We start from the raw sequence: 18,919 nt of genomic DNA, 5'->3' as shown, positions 1-18,919 counted from the left end.
GTGCGGCCCGGGTTCGATCCTCAGCACCACATACCAACAAAGATGTTGTGTCCGCCGAGAACTAAAAAATAAATATTAAAAATTCTCTCTCTCTCTCTCTCTCTCTCTCTCTCTCTCTCTCTCTCTCTCTCTCTCCCCTCTCTCACTCTCTCTTTAAAAAAAAAAAACACATTAAATTTGATTTTTAGATTTTTGTTCTTTGATGGTGTTTTTATTAGCCGATTAATATGAAAACACCTTCCAGATACTTTATGCACATCAGCAACCTATTGGCCAGAGGAAATAAGAAACATCGATAAAAACACCAGTAACATGAAACACTGTAGGGAATCCTTTCAGAAGTAGGCAAGGTGCGGCAGCCATGCAGAGTAGTACCATTCATCCTCAAACGCAGGAGAAAGGACGCACGATTTCGGGGTGCTCTCCACCGCGCCCTCCTGGGGATGGGGGTGCAGCCGACCACCCCGGCCACGGAGTCTCCTCTGCCAGAGAGGCAGTGCCTTCTGGGCCTGTCTTCTTCTCTCAGCAGGTGTGTGGCCGTGCAGTCATCATTCCGCCTCGGTGGCCCTCACTCCCTCATCTGTGACAAGTGAATTAGAGTGGAGGAAAACAGGAATCTTTCTGACCAAAGCTCTGTGGTGGGCCCACAGCCAGTTGACAGTCCAGGCAGGAGTGGTCGGGTCTCTGGCTGCAACAGTTTCATGAGCTGAGATCCTGCACCATATGTCAACGGGGGATGCTGGCCACGTGCCTGAGATTGACAGGGTCCTGGTCCAGCACCAGGGACTCTCGGTGAGGCTCCTACAGCCCCAATGCGTCCAGGGTCCTTTGGCCCCCAACCAATATATCTGCCTAGAACATCTCCCCTCGTCTTGTCTCCCCAGGAGCGAGTGTCCTATGACACTGCCACCCTTGCAGTCCCTCCCCTGGAGAAGACTGGCATCTCTCAGCCCCCCGCCGTGGCACCCACAGATGGCCACACCACGTGGATTCCTCCTCCCAACAAAAGCCACAGCAAGTCACATGGCTTTTCTCCAGGTCTTGGTCACTAGCCCAAGCTCACCCTCTTCCCAGGACTGCCTGCCGTGGAAGGCGCCTGGCTGGGCTCGCTCCAGCCTCTGCGGCGCATGCGCAGGCTGGCTGAGGAACGCAGCCACGCACCCTCCCGGCCTCGCAGCGGTCCTCAGGATGACTGCGTCCTGCGCACTTGGTCTCACGACCTCTCAAACACCAGCTCCGGGCCGCTGTGCCAGTGCCCAGCTGGCCCAGCACTTGTGCACTCACACATGTGCACATGCTGACCTGTGCTTAACACATCGCCACGTGCACGTGCGTGTGCAGGTGGGCACAACCACATGTACTTGCACACACGTACCTGCACATGCTTACCCACCTCTGCATGTACATGTTATGCACACTATACACTCACACTTGTACACACTTAAATACATGGGTTGCACACTTGCACACATGCAAGCTTGGAGATGTGAACACACATACTTCTCAACTCTGGCAAAACCCAAAATTTCTTTTGCTCTTTTGGGCTCCAACCTTTATTCTGTTCCTTGGATTCTCACCTAAGCTCCCTTCTCTATTCCTCCAAGAACACGAGGTCCTCATCAACATGCCCTAAAAATGCCCTTGGAAAGTAACCTGGTCAAACAAAAAGGAGTCCAAGTAAAGAAAAATGAAAATGAAAAAAATATCCAGCAAAAATGAGTAACTCCAAGAAGCAAAGAATCAACTCTAAACCAAAGCGACTGCATAGGGAATAATAGCAATGACTACATCTCTTGAAGTAAATGCTATATATTGCACAAATAATAAGTCCACAAAGGCACCAAGCAACAGCAGAGAGGGCAGGGTGACTCAACGGGAGGCAGAGTCCAGCGTTTTGCTTCCCAGACAATCAGAGACACTGCCACTGAGGTGTGCCTCCGAGAGACCCAGGTCCAAGACAAACTCCAACATACCCACTGGTGGAACAAGGAAGACGGTGCTTTCCATACACCTTGGGGCTTCAAGAGTTAAAAGAAAGATAAAGTCCATCATCATCATCAAACAGGAAATAACGGGAAAAAGCAAAGAAGCATAAAACAGTGGCTTTTTAATACCAGAGACAACCAAGTAACTCTGCTTAGAAATAAGTGTACATGGAATAAACTCAAAAGACCCCGCGACAGGGTTAAAAACTAAACCCAACTATTTGTTCCCTATAAAAGACAGACCTCAAACCCAGGACCTCAGAAAAGCTGTGCAAGAAGACAAAAATATATCAGAAAAACGCAAACAAGAGCAAAAGATGAAAACACCGGGAAATGTTAATCGAGGGCCCGAGGCGGGGCCCAGCGCGTCAGAGGCCCTGGGATGCACACCCCACACTAAAAAGAAGTTTAAAAAAGTGTATTTCCTGGTTTAAAAAAGAAGAAGAAAAAAAAAGAAAAAGCACTAAATTACACAAAGGTCATCTTACAATTACAAAGGGTAATGAAATCACAAAGATGTCCTTGTCATAAACTTTTAGGTCACACAGCAAGGAATAACACAAATAATGCAGAATAAACTTCAAAAAGCAAAGGCTGCACTAAATACATAGAGCAACAGAGAAAAATGGATCTGGGAAAACCGACAGGTCTCTCTAAGCCTGGCAGAGGAAGTAAGCAAAGGATAACAAGAAACAGAGGATCTGAAGAATGAAGCAAGGTCTGTCTCACACGGGAGGATCAGACTCCAAACTGGCAACTGAAGGCTAGCCTCCACGCTGCCCAGGGAGCCCGGGAAAGCACGGCAGAAGCCACCCAGACCAGGAGCCCAGGAGGCACAGCCAGGACACCAACACCCGCTCAGGCCCAGGGACAACCTACCAACAGTTCAGCCACGTGGAGATTCTAAACTCTCCATAGCGACCCTGGGAACTCAGAGGAAATCAAAGTGAAACTGTCACCATGTCAAGACCTGTAGGACAGAAGACAGCTCAGATGGCTACAGTGTCGGAAAGTCTGCCTCGGCATGGGAACTAACCCACAAAGTGACAACCACCAACAAGAGTGCTCCAATGGTTTTAAAAAGTAAAAGAAATTGGGAAAATTTAAAAAAAAAAAAACTCAAAAACTGATAGGTAAAACCCATTGCTGTCTCTGTAACTGTCCCAGTGACCAAGACAGAGGCCACAAGAACATATAAGACTATTCCTCAAACTGGAAGGCAATAAATTTGTTAAGGAATAAAAAAAAAAAATAGATTTTTCTAGTGAAATATAAATATCCAAAATGTCTTCAAAATACAAAAAAGTAAACAGATGGGGAGTCATATAAAAAAATGTAGAGTTCACACCCAAAACTTTCCATGCCTTTAAACACACACACACACACACACACACACACACACCAGAAAAAAAAAAAAAACCCACATACATAGGCTCTCTGAATGTTTTGGGGGCAAAAATACATCAAGAAAGACACAAAAAAGACCAACACAAGCAGATATTTGGAACACAGTAGCAGGTAGCTATTATCCCCCCAAAACAGACGTTCTCATAAACCAACATATTGCAAGTATCGCAGGGAAAAGTGGACCAAGTAACTGGACGGTGATTCTCAAGAGAAAGACGTGACCAATAAGCACTAAGAAATGCCACCACTTATCATTGTAAATGGATGGTGTTTCCTCCACGGGGCTGGCCAGACCTAAAAGACTGACAACATCAACTCACACCCCTCCTCCTGCAGGAAGGGTACCTGACATGACTGTGTCTTGGAGGTTGTGGCCAATTCCCCCTCAGAGAACTTATCCTAAAGAACTGTTCCCACGGGCACTCCCCACTGAGAATCAGAAAAGCCCCCTGCACACGAGGGAAGAGAGGGAGAACCAGCAGCAGACAGCACAGCAAAAGAGCCGTTCCTCCACAACCCAGAGACGGGCACAGGCACCTCCTCCTGGCTGCTGAGGCCAAGTCTGCCCTGGCCACACAGCACAGGGCATGTGGAGAGGACGGGGTGTGTGCACACAACGGTGCCCCACAACAGAAAGCTTTAAAACTGGGCCTTAAAAACAGTAGGCTGTGGGCCGGGGTTGTGGCTCAGTGGCAGAGTGGCCTAGCATGTGTTTGGCACCGGGTTCGACTCCCAGCATTACAGATAAACAAATAAAATAAAGGTCCCTTGACAACTTAAAAAAAAAAAAATTTTAAAACAGTAGGTTCTCATGTTATTTTTTAAAGTTACAGAAAAATTTTATAACATGGTGCTGTTTTAATTTTTACAGTAAAAGTGCACATATTAAAAACCTTACTATACTCATTAAGCCAAAGTATGCACACCTCTAATATAGTGACTGGCACATAAAAGCCACTCAATAAATAAAAAGCAGTTTGCATAAAATCACCTTCATGTTGTGAAATATCCAACACACTGCCTTTTCTCAAAATGCAATTTCCCCTTTCAATAATCGTAAAGGGGACAGTAAAGATGATGAGGTCATTATGGTCTATGACCTCCACATTTTGTATAATTATTTATAAAGAAATAGTTTAATTTGGGCCAGGAGAATGCTGCCCTATATAACTATAACTAAGTTACCAAAATAAATTTGTGGCTGGAAAACCAAGTCATGAATTACCTGCAGCAAACTCCAAACACCGCCCCATGTTACTGTAGGAAAGAAAAAGTGGTGCATCTTCCTGCCATTTTGTGACATTAGACTTCACTTTGAAAATTTCTGTGTCTTAAAAACAAGTACCTCCACCTCTCTCCCCTCCGGCAAGAAAAACAGACAGTAAGACCCTGGGTACAGCTGCCAATAATTAAAATGTGTCACTTCGTATTAATTCTCTGGGATAATGGCATTCAGATCAACCCCCTGCCAGCTAAGGACATTCTAGGGAAGAAACAAAGTCCACCTCACAGACCTGCAGGGACACAGACCAGTCTCGCTCTCAGCCACAGCAACTTCTCACTTAAAAATAGGACACAGCCCATTTTCTAAGCTCCGGCTTCAGACATCTTAAAGTGTCTTAAACAAAGTGGCTTTCAAACGCTGGTGAAAGAGACCCTGCCCCCATGCTTAACTGTGTAAGCCGAGAGTTCTGTTTTCCACTGACCCTCCAGAACCAGTTGTGGTTTGTCTAAGAAGGCGATGTTTTAATCACAACACTTTAATTTATTGTGATACTGAAGTCCCATCTGACCAGCAGATCCTCAGGCAATTGAGTAGCCATAAATTTCATGTGACTGGTCGGAACAGTCTAAGCTCTGCACCCCCAGATGTATGGCCCACAGGGGTGATTGGCTATAAAAGCTTAAATTACCTTCACGACAAGGACCCACTGATGAAATCCAACCCACTACAACTCGTGGACTTGCCAATCCTCACGAATGGCACAGAGTGAAGGTCCACGTCTCTCCTTCAAGCAGAAATATGTCCTGGGCCTAAATGGGCATCTGTGCACAGTACTGTTTGCTGAGCCACTGAAACAGAGAAGGAGGAGCAGCACTTTCCACCCTGGCTGAGCCATGCAGATCTGGACTGTGCTCTTCTACCTGAGTGCTAGTCAGTTTCACACTGAAAGGCCTGATGCGTTTTCTGAACACTGATACTGTGATTCCAAAAGATAACTCACAGCCCAGTCTGTTCCCAAAGCCCTTCACCTCTGGAGAGAAGCATCTCCTTAAGTAACCCAGCAAGAAATAGAGCCTGAGAACCAACTTGCCCCGAGGACATCTGGATCTGCAAGCAGAAGGAGTGGGTGACGCTGAAGTTACTTCCAGGAACGGGGCCAGCCCCAGGATGAGGAAGCCATCGAGGTTGCACCTTGAAAAGATCACAGTTAACCAACCAGCCCTCAGACTCAGGGGAGACGGTGGAGCCGCCCTGTCCCGACACAACACGGCAGGGCTGAGCACCTCGGGGTGCTCCACTCGGGCCTCTCCCCCTTCCCTCCACGTAGCTTCCTAATCACCACCCCAGCTCACTCAGGACGTGGCCCTGGTGAAATGTCCCTCTTTGCATCTCCCTAGGATTCCCAGTGGCACAGGAATAAAATACCACTCAGACATGCTCCACACGAGGAACAAGAGCTCACTGCGCGGCACTGCGCCTCTCAGAGCTGCACGCGCTGAGTCACTTGCTCCCCGCGCCCTCCGAGGCTGCCTTTCTGGACCAGCGTTGTCCCCACTCTTTATTATTTAATGCCCTATTTTTAGAAGACTGATGAACATGCGCTGCTTCAGAGCCATCTGAAGAGAAGCGACAGAGGCTTGCCGTTCCACAGTGGAGCCCTAAGTAAGATCCCCGCACCTGAGCATTTTCACAAACTCGACAGAGAACGGAAAGGCACTGATTTCTAAACCAACAACTGTACTTCACATTTCCAAGACCCAAGAGGACAGAGGAGAGTGACCAGCTCCTCCATGCACAATGGAGGGGGGCACACCACCAGAACTGCTGGGCCTTCAGGGGAAGGGCACGCTGTGGTGCTTGTGCCTACAGTGATTTTTCATTTATTTGTTTATTTGTTTATTTACTTATTTATTTTTGCATTACAATTCTTGCAGTCATTTTTTTTTTTAAATGAGCTCTGCCGGGGGTCTCCGCTCCAGGTATACCTCAAGTCCAAGCAAAGTTTATGGTCCCCCACGTTTTGTAAAGTTGCTTTTCATACTGAAAGGTTAATGTAAGCATCCAAATTATTAAAAAAAATAAAACAGGTTTAAGGCTCAACATATAATATAAATAACATCTAAATGAATTAGACCACCATTCTCAACTCTTACATCAACAGACTGCTTTACAGCTACAAAAAATAGGAATAACCACATCCCCTAAAGTTTATATTTTGAATCTAAATTTATTGTGAGCAGGTGAGAACAGCACACACACACATCCATGGTTCAAAACTACTTCTTGCAAATTACAAGAAAAATTAACGCATTTCAAATTGTGAAATCATCGTTAGGACCCCTCCACCTGTCAACCCAGGCCCTGGTGACAATTTTAAGCAATATGACTTCTGGGTGTTTGAATGGTGGCCTGGTGAACTGGTGCTCCAGCACAGAACAGGGCCGTCCTGGTGAACACACCACACCCTCTCAGCAAAGGACAACAAAAACTGATCAGGGCCAGGCACAGTAGCACCGGCCTGTGATCCCAACCACACGGGAGGCTGAGGCAGGAGGCCATCTTCAGCCACTTAGCGAGACCCTCAGAGACTTAGCAAAACATTGTCTCAAAATTAAAAATGAAAAGGACAGAAGGTTCCCTTAGAAGATGGAACCCTTAGGAGGAGGGTTCTTTGTTCCAAGAGCAGCTCGGTGGGAAAGCACCCCTGGATTCAGGCCCCAATTAAATTTTTAAAAAATGTTCAGGAAAAGAATGAATCACAGCACTATAATTTTCCTCCTGCTTTCTGAAGTTCTCTGGCATCACATGCACCTGGGGTTCAGGTGCTCTGTGTGATCACTTGGTTGCAGTAATTCCTGCTGCCATCCAGAGCTGTTATGGGCTGCCCGGGATCCATCCTGGCCTGTGCAGCCTGTCCTGTGATATGAAGGAGGGAGCGAAAGGTATACAGCTCCTATCTGGTCAGAGCCGCAGCATGGGTGCATGCTGGACGGGAGCCAGAAGCAGCATCCACCGTGCTGAGTGTTTTTGGCACAACTGCAATACCAGAATCAAGAAGTCCAAGTTACCAGACACTGTGCCAGAGGTGGGCTTGGGCACAGAGCAAGGAAACCTTAGGAGGAGGTTCTCTGTTCCAAGAGCAGGCAGGAGGGCAGGTCTTGGTCAGACCCAGCTTCCAGACATCCCTGCAGTCTCCCAGGATTCTGAGATATTTCAAAAGTGATAGATTTGCCCTTTGATTGAAAGCAAACAAGAAACAGACAGAGAGAAATCTGCAGCATGAAGGTTTTGACTCAACTGTGCCCGGCCTGAGCCAGGTGAGGCACCAGGTGAGCCACAGCCACCCAGGGCAACACCACTCCAGAGGGCAGCCCACAGCTCGTCCACACCTGCAGGGGCTGCACGTATAGAACACACCAGTTTCAAAGACTCAGGGTAAGGAAAAAACAAAAACTATCCCAGTAATACTTCTTACCTCACTAGATGTTTCAGAAGTATTTATATTGAGTTTAAAAGAATCCGATAAAATTAAAGTTAAAATTCTGTGCTATTAACCTCTTTAATGTGGTCACTAGAAAAACGTAAATTTGCAGATGCACTTGTATTCTCTCTCTCTTGAGCAGAAATGGCTCAGCAACAGGTGGACCCAGCCACATCCTACCTGCAGTCTGCTCCTGCACAGCCTACAAGCTGAGATTGGTTTTTACATCCTTGGGTAGTTGAGGGGGAAAAAAATCATATTAATATTTTATGACACGTGAAACTACATGAAATTCAAATTCTAACTGTCCATAAAGGTCATCTATTTGCTGAAGCTTCGTGCCAGGAGTCCAAGATGAGCCAATGCAAGAGGTCACCTGGGCCAAAAGCCTGAAACACCTCCTGTCTGGACCTTTGCAGAAAGAAGTGGCCACGCCCTGCCCTGCAGGTCCGCAAATACAGACCCAAGTTTTGGCAGGTCAGGAGGGAGGGGTGGCACCCACCCCTGTGGGCTTCAGGGGTACTAGAAATTACATCAGAGGCAGGAGGGACCAAGGCCCGCAGGCCACGGGAACAGGGACAGCTCCCCACACCACTCCAGGAAGCTTCCTGCATCAAATCCTCCTTAGACTGTTCCTGATGGACTTCTCAAAGCCCTCACTTGTTCTCAGAGCACAGAGGGCCACAGACAGATTGGGGGTCCCGGAGGCACCAGCCGCCTGGCCTGGTATAGCAGGTCCCCAGCCTCTCTTGGGAGATTCCACAGATGCAGGGAGATGGTCATGACACTGGCTCCACAATGTGACCTCTAGTGTTCTACAATTTCAAATGGCTCAAACTACGAGAGGAACAAACTCTAAATGCATGTAAACAAGCACAAGGTGGTCACAAACCCAAGGTAGCTGCCCCAAAAGGAGTCCACTCAGAGAACCCAGCTGTGGTCAGCATCCTTGCGGGAAAAGAGGTAAAACTCAGACTGTTATTACTATTAAATGAGATGTAAAGAACTTGGAGTAACACCTTGTCCGTAGCAGACACGTGGTAAGCGTAGGTTGAAGGAAAATGAATGACTTATTTGGAATACTGGCTACTCAAACCTTAATACAATTTGACTCGTTGGTAATAAATAGTAATCAAAATTCAACTTCTAGTGTCACAGGAAACAGTGAGGCTCACTAACTCGCGTCCTATCGTCATGGTGATGGGAAGCAGCTCCCCATGTGCTGCATTTGCTCTTACGACCCCAGCACCCTGTACCAAAGGAGCCACCACCTCTGAAAGCCATGTAGCACAGCACCAGCCTTGGGGGTGTTAGTGAGGCACCGTCCAGATAAAAACGGGCAGCCTGTGACAGGCCAGTGTCAAAATCAATGGACAGTCTCTCTTCGGCTCCGTACCACAAGACTCCCCGCTCCCAGACAACTGCAGGGCTTTTCCCGACGGTCAGGGCAACGATATGAGTGGTCACGTGGGGCTTCCGTTTCAGCAGCCACAAGGCTCAGCTTCTCAATTTTGGTTCACATGCAGCACTGAAGGGAGTCTCTGGGCCACACAGGGGTCTGCCTCTTCCCGGGCCCCACCCATGCCTGCACCTCCTGTTGGGTGTTGGTCTTTCACTGCACACTGCATGAGGGACCTTCAGGGCACTGCACCCCTCGGTGCAGTGACACAGGCATAAACGGGCAAGCTGTGCCACCAACACGGAGTCCTGAGATCCCTCCCGATCCTGGAGCAGGCCCTGCTCTCTGAGCAGCACAGCAGAAGGAAGCTCCCAGCGGCTGCCGTGACTGAAACAAGTCTGAGCTACGTCGGTCATGGTTTTTCTTTTAAATGAAGGGTTTTTTTTTTTTTAATATCTTGTTTATTTATTTATTTTTTTAATGTGGTGCTGAGGATCAAACCCAGTGCCTCACATGTGTGAGGCAAGCGCTCTGCCCCTGAGCCACAACCCCAGCCCTGGTCGTAACAGATTTTAAGAAACTTCTACAGAGGTCAGCTCTGGTAAATAATGGAAAAATACTATGATCCTCTTCAGAAAAGAGGAAAGAATCTTAAATGTGGGTCAACTTAGTGATGTCCCCACCTTAGGAGAAAACCTAGAATGTTGTCTGTGTTTACTCACATTGACAGTGCAAAAGAGCCGATGCAGGGGTGCACGCCTGTAATCCCAGCGGCTTCGGAGGCTGAGGCAAGAGAAGAGGATCATGAGTTCAAACCAGCCTCAGCAACTTAGCAAGGCCCTAAGCAACCCAGCGAGAACTTGCCTCAAAATGAAATGCAAAAAGAGCTGGGAATGTGGCTCGGTGGGTGATGACCACCACCACCCGGCCCCACCGCCAAGTTCAATCCAAGGAAGGAAGGAAGGAAGGAAGGAGGGAGGGAGGGAGGGAAGGAAGGAAGGAGGGAGGGAGGGAGGGAGGGAAGGAAGGAAGGAAGGAAGGAAGGAGGGAGGGAGGGAGGGAGGGAGGGAGGGAGGGAGGGAGGGAAGGAAGGAAAGAAGGAAGGAAAGAAGGAAGGAAAGAAGGAAAGAAGGAAGGAAAGAAAGAAAGAAAGAAAGAAAGAAAGAAAGAAAGAAAGAAAGAAAGAAAGAAAGAAAGAAAGAAAGAAAGAAAAAGAGCTCAACTTTTCTGTGCCTCTTGCACAGCAAAGAAGCACTAATTGGTCCCGGCCCAGTCCCAACTTCACTGGAACAGCTAGGAGAAGAAACACCTCCACAAGGGCCCATCCATAGAGCCCCAGGCACACACCCGCCAGTGCCACAGGTCAGTGACACTGGTCATGTGACTGGATGACCATCAGAGAGAAAGGAGGAAAGGACCTGCCTCCCGTCTGCTGGGTCCTGTCACACCTCCTCTCCTACTTGCCATGTCCTCTGCTTCGAGACAAGTGCCCACTGCCACTGGCCAGCTCTCCACCTCTGCCGCCAGCCTGCCCCCTCCCAATCCCGTCCTCTGTCATCATCTGGCCCTCTGCTCCTCCACCCTGAGGACCACCATGCTAGCAGCTCTCCCCCAGGTGCTGGCCTCCATGGCAGGCCCTATCTGACTCTTTTCCTGTAGTTTCTGGTGGCTTTTCTCTTTAAGAGCTTTCTTGATCCCATGCTGGTCATCTGTTTTCTATATTTGCTCTCTCGCCGAGAGTGATGCTGGTTACCACTGGGCTTCCCAAGAACAGCTGTGCCCTGGTCCCCACTGCTAGGCGGGGGATCTGTGCCAAAAGCAGCCTGGTTTGGGAGACAGGGCTTTCCGCCCCCTCCTGGCCTACACTCTGCAGTCGCCTCAGGAGGCGATGACTGGTCCAGCCCGTATCCAGACTCGATATCCCCGTGTTCTCTTCTCTGTGGAGCTAGAGCTAAGCAGCACGGGAGAAGGGACCTGGGCGCTCCACAGGCCATGCTGACCACTGGTCTCCAACTGTGCAGAGGCTGTGTGCTAGCTCAACACCCTGATGTTCTACTGCAGACCTTCCCCACACCTCACTTGGTGCACTCCGCATAGTCTCCTGGAAAAACGACTCAGCTGGGTCTGATCGCCCATCTGTCTGCATCTCGGTACCTGCAGAATGTCAGAATTCACCCAAAAATCATCTTCAAGTTTCCCTGAGTTAGAACACATACGTGGACTCCATACTGTACTTCCCTCTAAAATAAGTCCCAACAGAAATGACGTACATTTAGAGGAAAGTATAAACCATCATGAAAGCAAATGTTTACCCTCGCGGTCATTACACCGAGTCAGCTGAGCGCTCCCCACCAACAGACAAGCCACACTCTTAGATAAGGAGCCTCTAACCCACTCAGACCAAGAAGGTGCAGTTTGACAACACACCCCTGGGGCTGCGGAGGTAGCTCGTGGCAGAGTTCTTACCTAGGACATGCCAGGCACAGGGTTCCATCCCCAGAACCTCCAACAGTAACAACCAGGACTTATGCCCACGTAATCGCCTAACAGAGCCACTGTGGTCCCAAAGACATGTGAACTTTCCAAAGGGACGACACTCCCATGCACGGCAGGATCTCCTGGCTGCCAACCATGCACACACAACTGCTTCTCAAGCTTTGCAGCTAAAGGAGAAAACTGGCTACAGATTATCTCCCCCTCACACACACAATCTCAACCTCTAACTGCAGGGACAGATGCTTAAAAATGTGCAGACATGAGGAAAATCAACTTTACTTTCTAAAGTTCACATTCCACACAGCCGGTAAACTTTCATCAACCTAGAAATAACTGATTAGCCAATCTTCCTGCAAAACCATTAAGAGATTCTGTTCTTCTGTAGCCAGGGCAATTTACAGAGGCTAATTTTAATCCTGCCACTACACCACTAATCCCAGGACTCCACAGAATTGTCCCCAAGTTTACATTGTGACAGTAAGTGCTTTTACCCAGAATCCATTTACTCGTGGCTGCATTTTTTAAAGTTTTAGGAACAAGATTGCCTTCTTTGCCTTTAAAAAAAAAAAAAAGCCATTTATGGAAAAAGTGGAAAAAGGAAGCCACTTGGCACCATGGCTGACAATGCCCTTCCCAATCATGGTGATTTAAATCACACCAGTGTTGCTCAAAGAGACGGATTATCATCATCATGCTAATGTCATGCTAAAGACATGGAAAACGTGGAAATGATTCATCTAAATCTGGAGGGAATATGATCATCAATGAATGATGACATTTTCTCAATATGGCATTAAAATGGGCTCTGTGTTACTGAAAATATCAATATGAATCATGGGTCACCCCAGCCATGTGCATTCACACAGCTCTCTGAGCAACACCCAGACTACCCCCACTACCACCCTCCACCCCTAGTCCACGAAGGCCTTGCTGGGGGGCACACAAATGAGTGAGCATAAATTTGTTGACTTCCTTCCTCAAAACAGGAAAAACAGTGTGATTAAGACTAGGCGCAGTGGTGCACACCTGGTAATCCCTGCGGCTCAGGAGGCTGAAGCAGGAGGATGGGAAGTTCAAAACCAGCCTCAGCAACATAGTTAGAGATTAAGCAACTCAGCAAGACTTTTCTCAAAATAAAAATTAAAAAAGGCTGGGCTGTGGCTCAGTGGTTCAGCGCCTCTAGGTTCAAACCCTAGTACAAAAAGAAAAAAAAAAAAAGACTAATAAAACCAAGTCAACAGGAAAGAGGCATCCAGAGGCAACTCCACAGCCAAAGGAGATGTGAGAGACTGAGGGTCCCCTGCAATGCTTCCTATTAATAAAGGACTGTATGAAGCCACCCGTGTGAATTAAATGCACTGAATTAAACACTTCAAACTCAACATGCGTAAACAAAGCAGGTCCACACTGAAGCTCCATGAAACTATGACACAGGCACGTCTGATGGCAGATGCACCTTCCAGGGGGAAAGACGCCAAGTCTGAAGGGGAAAAGGCTCCACTTCTTAACCCCAAGTTAAAATCCCTGGCACAACCAGGAACAGAACAGTGATCCTCTCAGCTCAGCCCAACCTGGGGCTCTACTTGCAACCAGAAGTCTCAGCCACTCCTACTGGCTCTCTTTTTCCTGAATTAACACAGTCACCCAACTCTTACCAGCCAACGACTGCCCACAAAAGTGACTTCAGGGAAAGGAGAGCAGGAGACCTGCGTGCCCCCCTGAAGCTCCAGCTGACCGAGAAGCTGCCAAGGCCCCGGCAAACCCTCTGCACAACTCCCAACCCATCCCTGGCTGCACTGAATTTCAAAGAACGTTCCTGAATCCAAAATAAATCAATGCCTAGCACAGTGCCTCGTCAGCTCATGCAATACAGGTTAAATGGTACCATATGGCAAAGACAGACACATGCTGCCCTTTGCTGAAACAAAGGACAGAGACTCCTAAACAAATGTCCCTTACTGACACATGTGAGAGTTGGAGACTGAAGAGTGTCCCGGTGTCAATGACAGTGAAAGAAATCACTCATCAGCCATGAACCAAGAATTAAGGGTTTTAACAGAGAACCTCGATTTTTAAGTCTCGCTTCTGTCCTGAAAGCTAACACCACGTTAATCTACACACATCTGAACAAGAAAAGAGCAGGAGAGCTGTGAGCAAAAGGCCACGCTGACATCCCAGGGTGTGGGAAGCAGGAGCCCAGTCTACCTGCTTCTCAAGGAAGAGCTACCCGCTTCACTCTGCCTGGAAACAAGGAGACAGCTCCATCTCCTCCCACCCTCCCCTCCGCTGAGCACTGCCTCCACTTCACAATTACACACACGCTTTATCTCAGCAAGTCGATTTTCTGACTAGTAAAAGCAATTCCTGACGACCAAGAAAGTAAGAATCACACACACAAAACACACAAAACCCTCACCAGAGAGAGAGAACTTCAGTCGATGTTTCTTTATTCTCCTGAGTTATGTCTTACTCTTTACTTGTGAAACATATTTACATGTTTGCTTTCTAAAAACAGTCAAAATTCTAATTTCTGTGATTTGATCTTTGGTACCATTTGGACTGAAGATTAAATGCCAGATCCCTTTTGGAAAACTACTTGTAAGGCACGTTGAGAGCCACAAAATCACACTTCTCCGCAGTTTGCATATGTGCATGGAAAGTGTTTCACACTGCACACAAGCACGACAGCTCTGGCCCTGGCAGTGCAGGCTACAGCTGCTCCCATCACGTGTGGCCAGATGCAGGGCATAAAGAATGAAAAATGGACAGTTGCAACTGCTGACTGCCACCAGCTCATAGGAAACACTCTCCACACCTCCACAGGCAGTTCAGTCTGTTAATATACCGTTCCTGTGGCTTCCTAGGTCATGCGCCCAAACTGCACCTCCCCAAACCAGAAAAGCAGTCTCAAAGATGCCTTTTAAAGCCCGGGACGAGACACTCCAAATTCACAGTAAGTCTTTCTTTATTCTTCTTCCCATGATGCTAATTTTATTAATAGATTCTTCACAAATAGAAAGAAATACTAAATGTGATTCCTTTCTTGAAATAGGCTTACAACAACTTTCCAAAATTCCTAAAAATTCAAAGATAATATGGCCTCCAAAGATAACCTCACCTGACCACTCCAGGCAGAGGTCACTCCTCTGAACAAATGTTCCACCTCCCCCACTTCAAACTCAGTTGTTCCCAGGACAAGAAAGAACAGAGGCCAGGGCTGCATGTGGACATGCTGTCTCCTCCACTGCCCTCAGATACACTCCAGCCCGAGGCAGGCTGCTGCCTGCACACTGGGCCTGCCGCGGGTAGGGGCCACCTAGAGAGGACAGGAGGGGGATGGCCCAAAGGGAGCCCAAACAACAGTCAATCAGCACTGGCTGGTCCCCACACTCGCCCTCCCAGGACCTCCATCTTCCTCCCCGCTGGAGCACAACTCTCCCAACCGCCACCTACTTACCCTTCACAGAAGACCCACATCAGGATGCCGCAGCTCACTGGACAAGGCCGACTGAAAGGAGATGCAGCTCCCCACAAGAGTGGAAGGGCCGCTGCCCAGGCTGCCTGGCCCTGAGAGCTGAACACAGTCATAAAGTCTTCCACACACCAGACTCGCCAGTTCTGGAAGCCAAGGCCCAGGTGTCCAGCCCCAGCAGCCCAGTGCAGGCCCTTGTGTGAGTGGCCGCGGGGCGATGAACAAATCAGGGCGCAGAGACAAAGCCCACATCCAGCCCCATGAGTGGTGCACTGACCCCTGGCACTTCCTCGTGCAGGCAGGAAGGTGAGAGTTAACTGGACTCTTCCACCGCTGCCAGCCAGCGCTTCGGAGGGGAGGGATTAGGCTGCAAAGCACGCATCACTGAAAGGACTCACTGTGCCAGAACAGCCTCTCCAGGCACCGAGGTACACACACTCACAGCATGGGCGACGCCAGCTTCGGGAAGGAATGCTACTCCCAGGCTGAAATATTTATCATGGAGATACCTAATCCAACAAATTTAGGTTTCTTCTTGCTTTCTTCCCTTAGTCCTATTAATTATGACTAAATCTCATCAATCACAAAGTTGGACGGCTCTGGATAAATTTGGCCTTCTAGAAACCAAAGAGAAAGCTGATACGAAAGTCCTGCCCTCAACAGCAATGCCTTCATCAGTCAGAAACCTGCTATATTATAAGCAAAACTCCACTTGCAATCAGATAACTAACACATGGCCACAAGTCCCTTTCTCCTCAGTCAAAAGTAGAATACACACAGGACGGCACAATGTCCCCAGGGCCCAAACAAGCACTGGTAAGAGGAGAGCACAGGCCGGCTCCCTCCAGCCGGGGTAATCAGCTTATATTTCAGCTTCCTATTTCCCTTAATGCCTATTTCCATGGCATTAAGGTAAAATGCCACTGAAACTCTCAATACAACTCAGTCGGACTTACAGCCACTCCCACAAAATTCTTTTTCTAAGACTCTTTGTGATAAATCATGAGTAAGACCAATGTGGATCCTGGAAAAATTAATAAATAAAAACCCACAACCACCCCATAACCTGAGTCCTGGCTTTCAGGAAAGATCTAGGACTAAACTCTACTTAACTCACCAGATCGCACTTTCCTTTTTTGCCCATTTGGGAAGACTGGAAGCGTCTGTTAGAGTATTCCCCGCTTCAAAGTATTCCTTAAAGAATCTCCTTCTCTTTTCACAGAAATGTTGCTAAACTTAATCGCATCAAATGCTTTACTTAAAAAGCCCAAATTATCTTCTCTTTGGACTCAGGTAAGAGGAGTTAAAAGTCTCATTTATGGAAGTAGAGACGATGTGCATTTAACATTGTGACCTGTTTTACAAGAGCTCCCTCACTCAGCTTACTTGATTGGGGTCTCTGGAACATCTTATAAAATCAGAAATGTAAGACTTTGGCATTCCAAGGAGGGAAAAATTAATCTCTAAATTAGTTACTTTGAAAAGCTGCAGTGCTAAAACACTCTGATGTAAACCTGTGGGACATCAGTAATTAATATCAGGTATACATCCCAAAGTTAAAGTTCTTGACCCTAGAATGTTTCAGTATATTGCCTATTTGGAAAGACTTCTGATAAAAGCTTTCAGAAATACAAATAAGCAAATGTCCCTTCCTTCTATTCACTATTAAAAACAATGAGATGCTACCAAATACGCTACTTTGGTGTTCTGTTGCATTTCAGATAGGAATGTCCACTTCTCTTGGTTAGTTTTATTACAGATCATTGGCACTGCTATTCTTTTAGAATATTAATGTATTCTGGATGTTTCAAAATATTCAAATTAACCAAGCACAAAAAAATCACACTAATAAACTAGAGAAATATTATAGACATCTGTATCTTAACACATCAAAATTCTAACTCAGTTACAAAAATACTTACCAAGCTGCCTCTCCTAGAACCCATTCTAGAGGGCTATACGGTCACTCTGGTGAAACTAAAGATGTCCTCCTCCTGTGACCCAACTGTGAACACCCCTGACACCAGGCCAAGCTGCTCAACTGCCTTCTCCCTTTTACTAAGGGGGAAAGGGGGCCCTCAAAGTCATACACAATAGTGGAGTGTCATATATTTAACCGTGGCCAGTCTGAGTAAATAGAAATGCAGCTATTTTGTGGCCACAACTAAAGACTGCTAGAAAAAACAGAAACAAATGATAATATGAGCTCTTTTCTTAACATGGCAGTAGCAAGTATCCTATCAAATGGCAAGCATGCCTAGTTCCTTAAAGTAACACATTCCTAAACCAAAATGCTTCCATCATAACAGGGTGGTTTGCACCATAATCTCGAAAACATCCTGTTGGGGGGCTCTCCTACTCCAGTCGACGCATATCTCTCAATTTTTAAGTCACCTTTAATCAAGATTAGAGATTTAATGGCAGGTTCATGGGACATGTTTTATGTTTAATTAAAACCTCGTCTAAAGTTCCTCTGTGACTCGCTGGTTAAGTGAGTGCTCTAGGGGTCCAAGCGCTCTGTCCTTTGTTATGCAGTGGACACCCCTAAAGGCCCGATTGAGCCCACAGGCACTTCGGGGCTTCTAGAAACAGTCCAGAACCTACTCCGGCCTCCTTATCGTCAGACACCGACAAACCCAACACGCGCAGCCCCTCGTCAAGATGCCCAAGACCAGGTGCCCACCGACCGCTCCCGCCCCAAACCTGCGCCCATTCCGCGCAGGACCCAACTCAGGTGGGAAGACTTATGTAACCTCCTCGGGGGGCCACGCCTTTCCCACCGCCCCACCTCCGCCCGAACAAAGTGAAGTTTAAAATAGAAACCAATTACCTGGTCTCGGCCGCCTCTGCCCCGGAGCCAGCCGCGCCGCCCGACCCTGCGCCCCGCCCGCCCGCCCGCGGCGCCCCGGTCCGCACGGACCCCCGCCTTTGTTACGGTGCGAAGTTGGGCTGCGGGTCCCCGGCTCTTTCACTTCTTGGGTTACAGTGCAGCGTGTGACGTCCGCTCCACATGACGGGGGCGAGGGGCGGGCGCCCGGGGGCGGGGGCGGCGGGCCGGGCCTCCCTTCCCCGCCCACTGCCCGCCCCCTGGACGCCCGGCAACCCGCGGCACCGCCCCCGCCCCCAGGGCGGGCAGGTAGGCGCCCCGCCCCCGCCCCGCTCGCCCCCCGCCCCCGGCCGCGCACTTCGCCCCCCACCCCCCAACGGCGCCGGGGGCCCAGCGCCGCGGCGGCTCCGAGACACAGAAATAGGGATGATTTAATCCAACGACGAGCCCATTCCTCCCGCCGCAGAGCTCGCCGAGGGGGCGGGGGAGGGGGTCACGTCGGTAGGACTCGGGGTGGGGGCGTGGGCCGGGCACCAACTCGTCGTGGAGTTGGACGTTTCCGGAGCCAGAGCGACGGAGGGCGCTTGGGGCCACCGATGGACCCTCGAGGTGATCTCGGCGCGGCCT

At 48.5% G+C, this 18,919-nt stretch overlaps 1 protein-coding gene across 2 annotated transcripts in view; it reads right to left on the bottom strand.

The window, feature by feature from the left end:
* Positions 1 to 18,331, bottom strand: part of Znf516 (zinc finger protein 516) — a 98,701-nt gene extending 80,370 nt beyond the window's left edge. For both annotated transcript variants that reach the window (XM_026388680.2, XM_026388681.2), the window contains exon 1: positions 18,296 to 18,331. The gene's annotated coding sequence lies outside the window, so the exon portion shown is untranslated. The remainder of the gene's footprint in view (positions 1 to 18,295) is intronic.
* Between the last annotated feature and the right edge of the window lie 588 nt (positions 18,332 to 18,919).

This window comes from Urocitellus parryii, chromosome 13, assembly GCF_045843805.1.
Source record: "Urocitellus parryii isolate mUroPar1 chromosome 13, mUroPar1.hap1, whole genome shotgun sequence".
Taxonomy (NCBI): Eukaryota; Metazoa; Chordata; class Mammalia; order Rodentia; family Sciuridae; genus Urocitellus; species Urocitellus parryii.
Note: the sequence above shows the minus strand (reverse complement) of the source record. Positions and strands in the feature narration are given on the sequence as shown.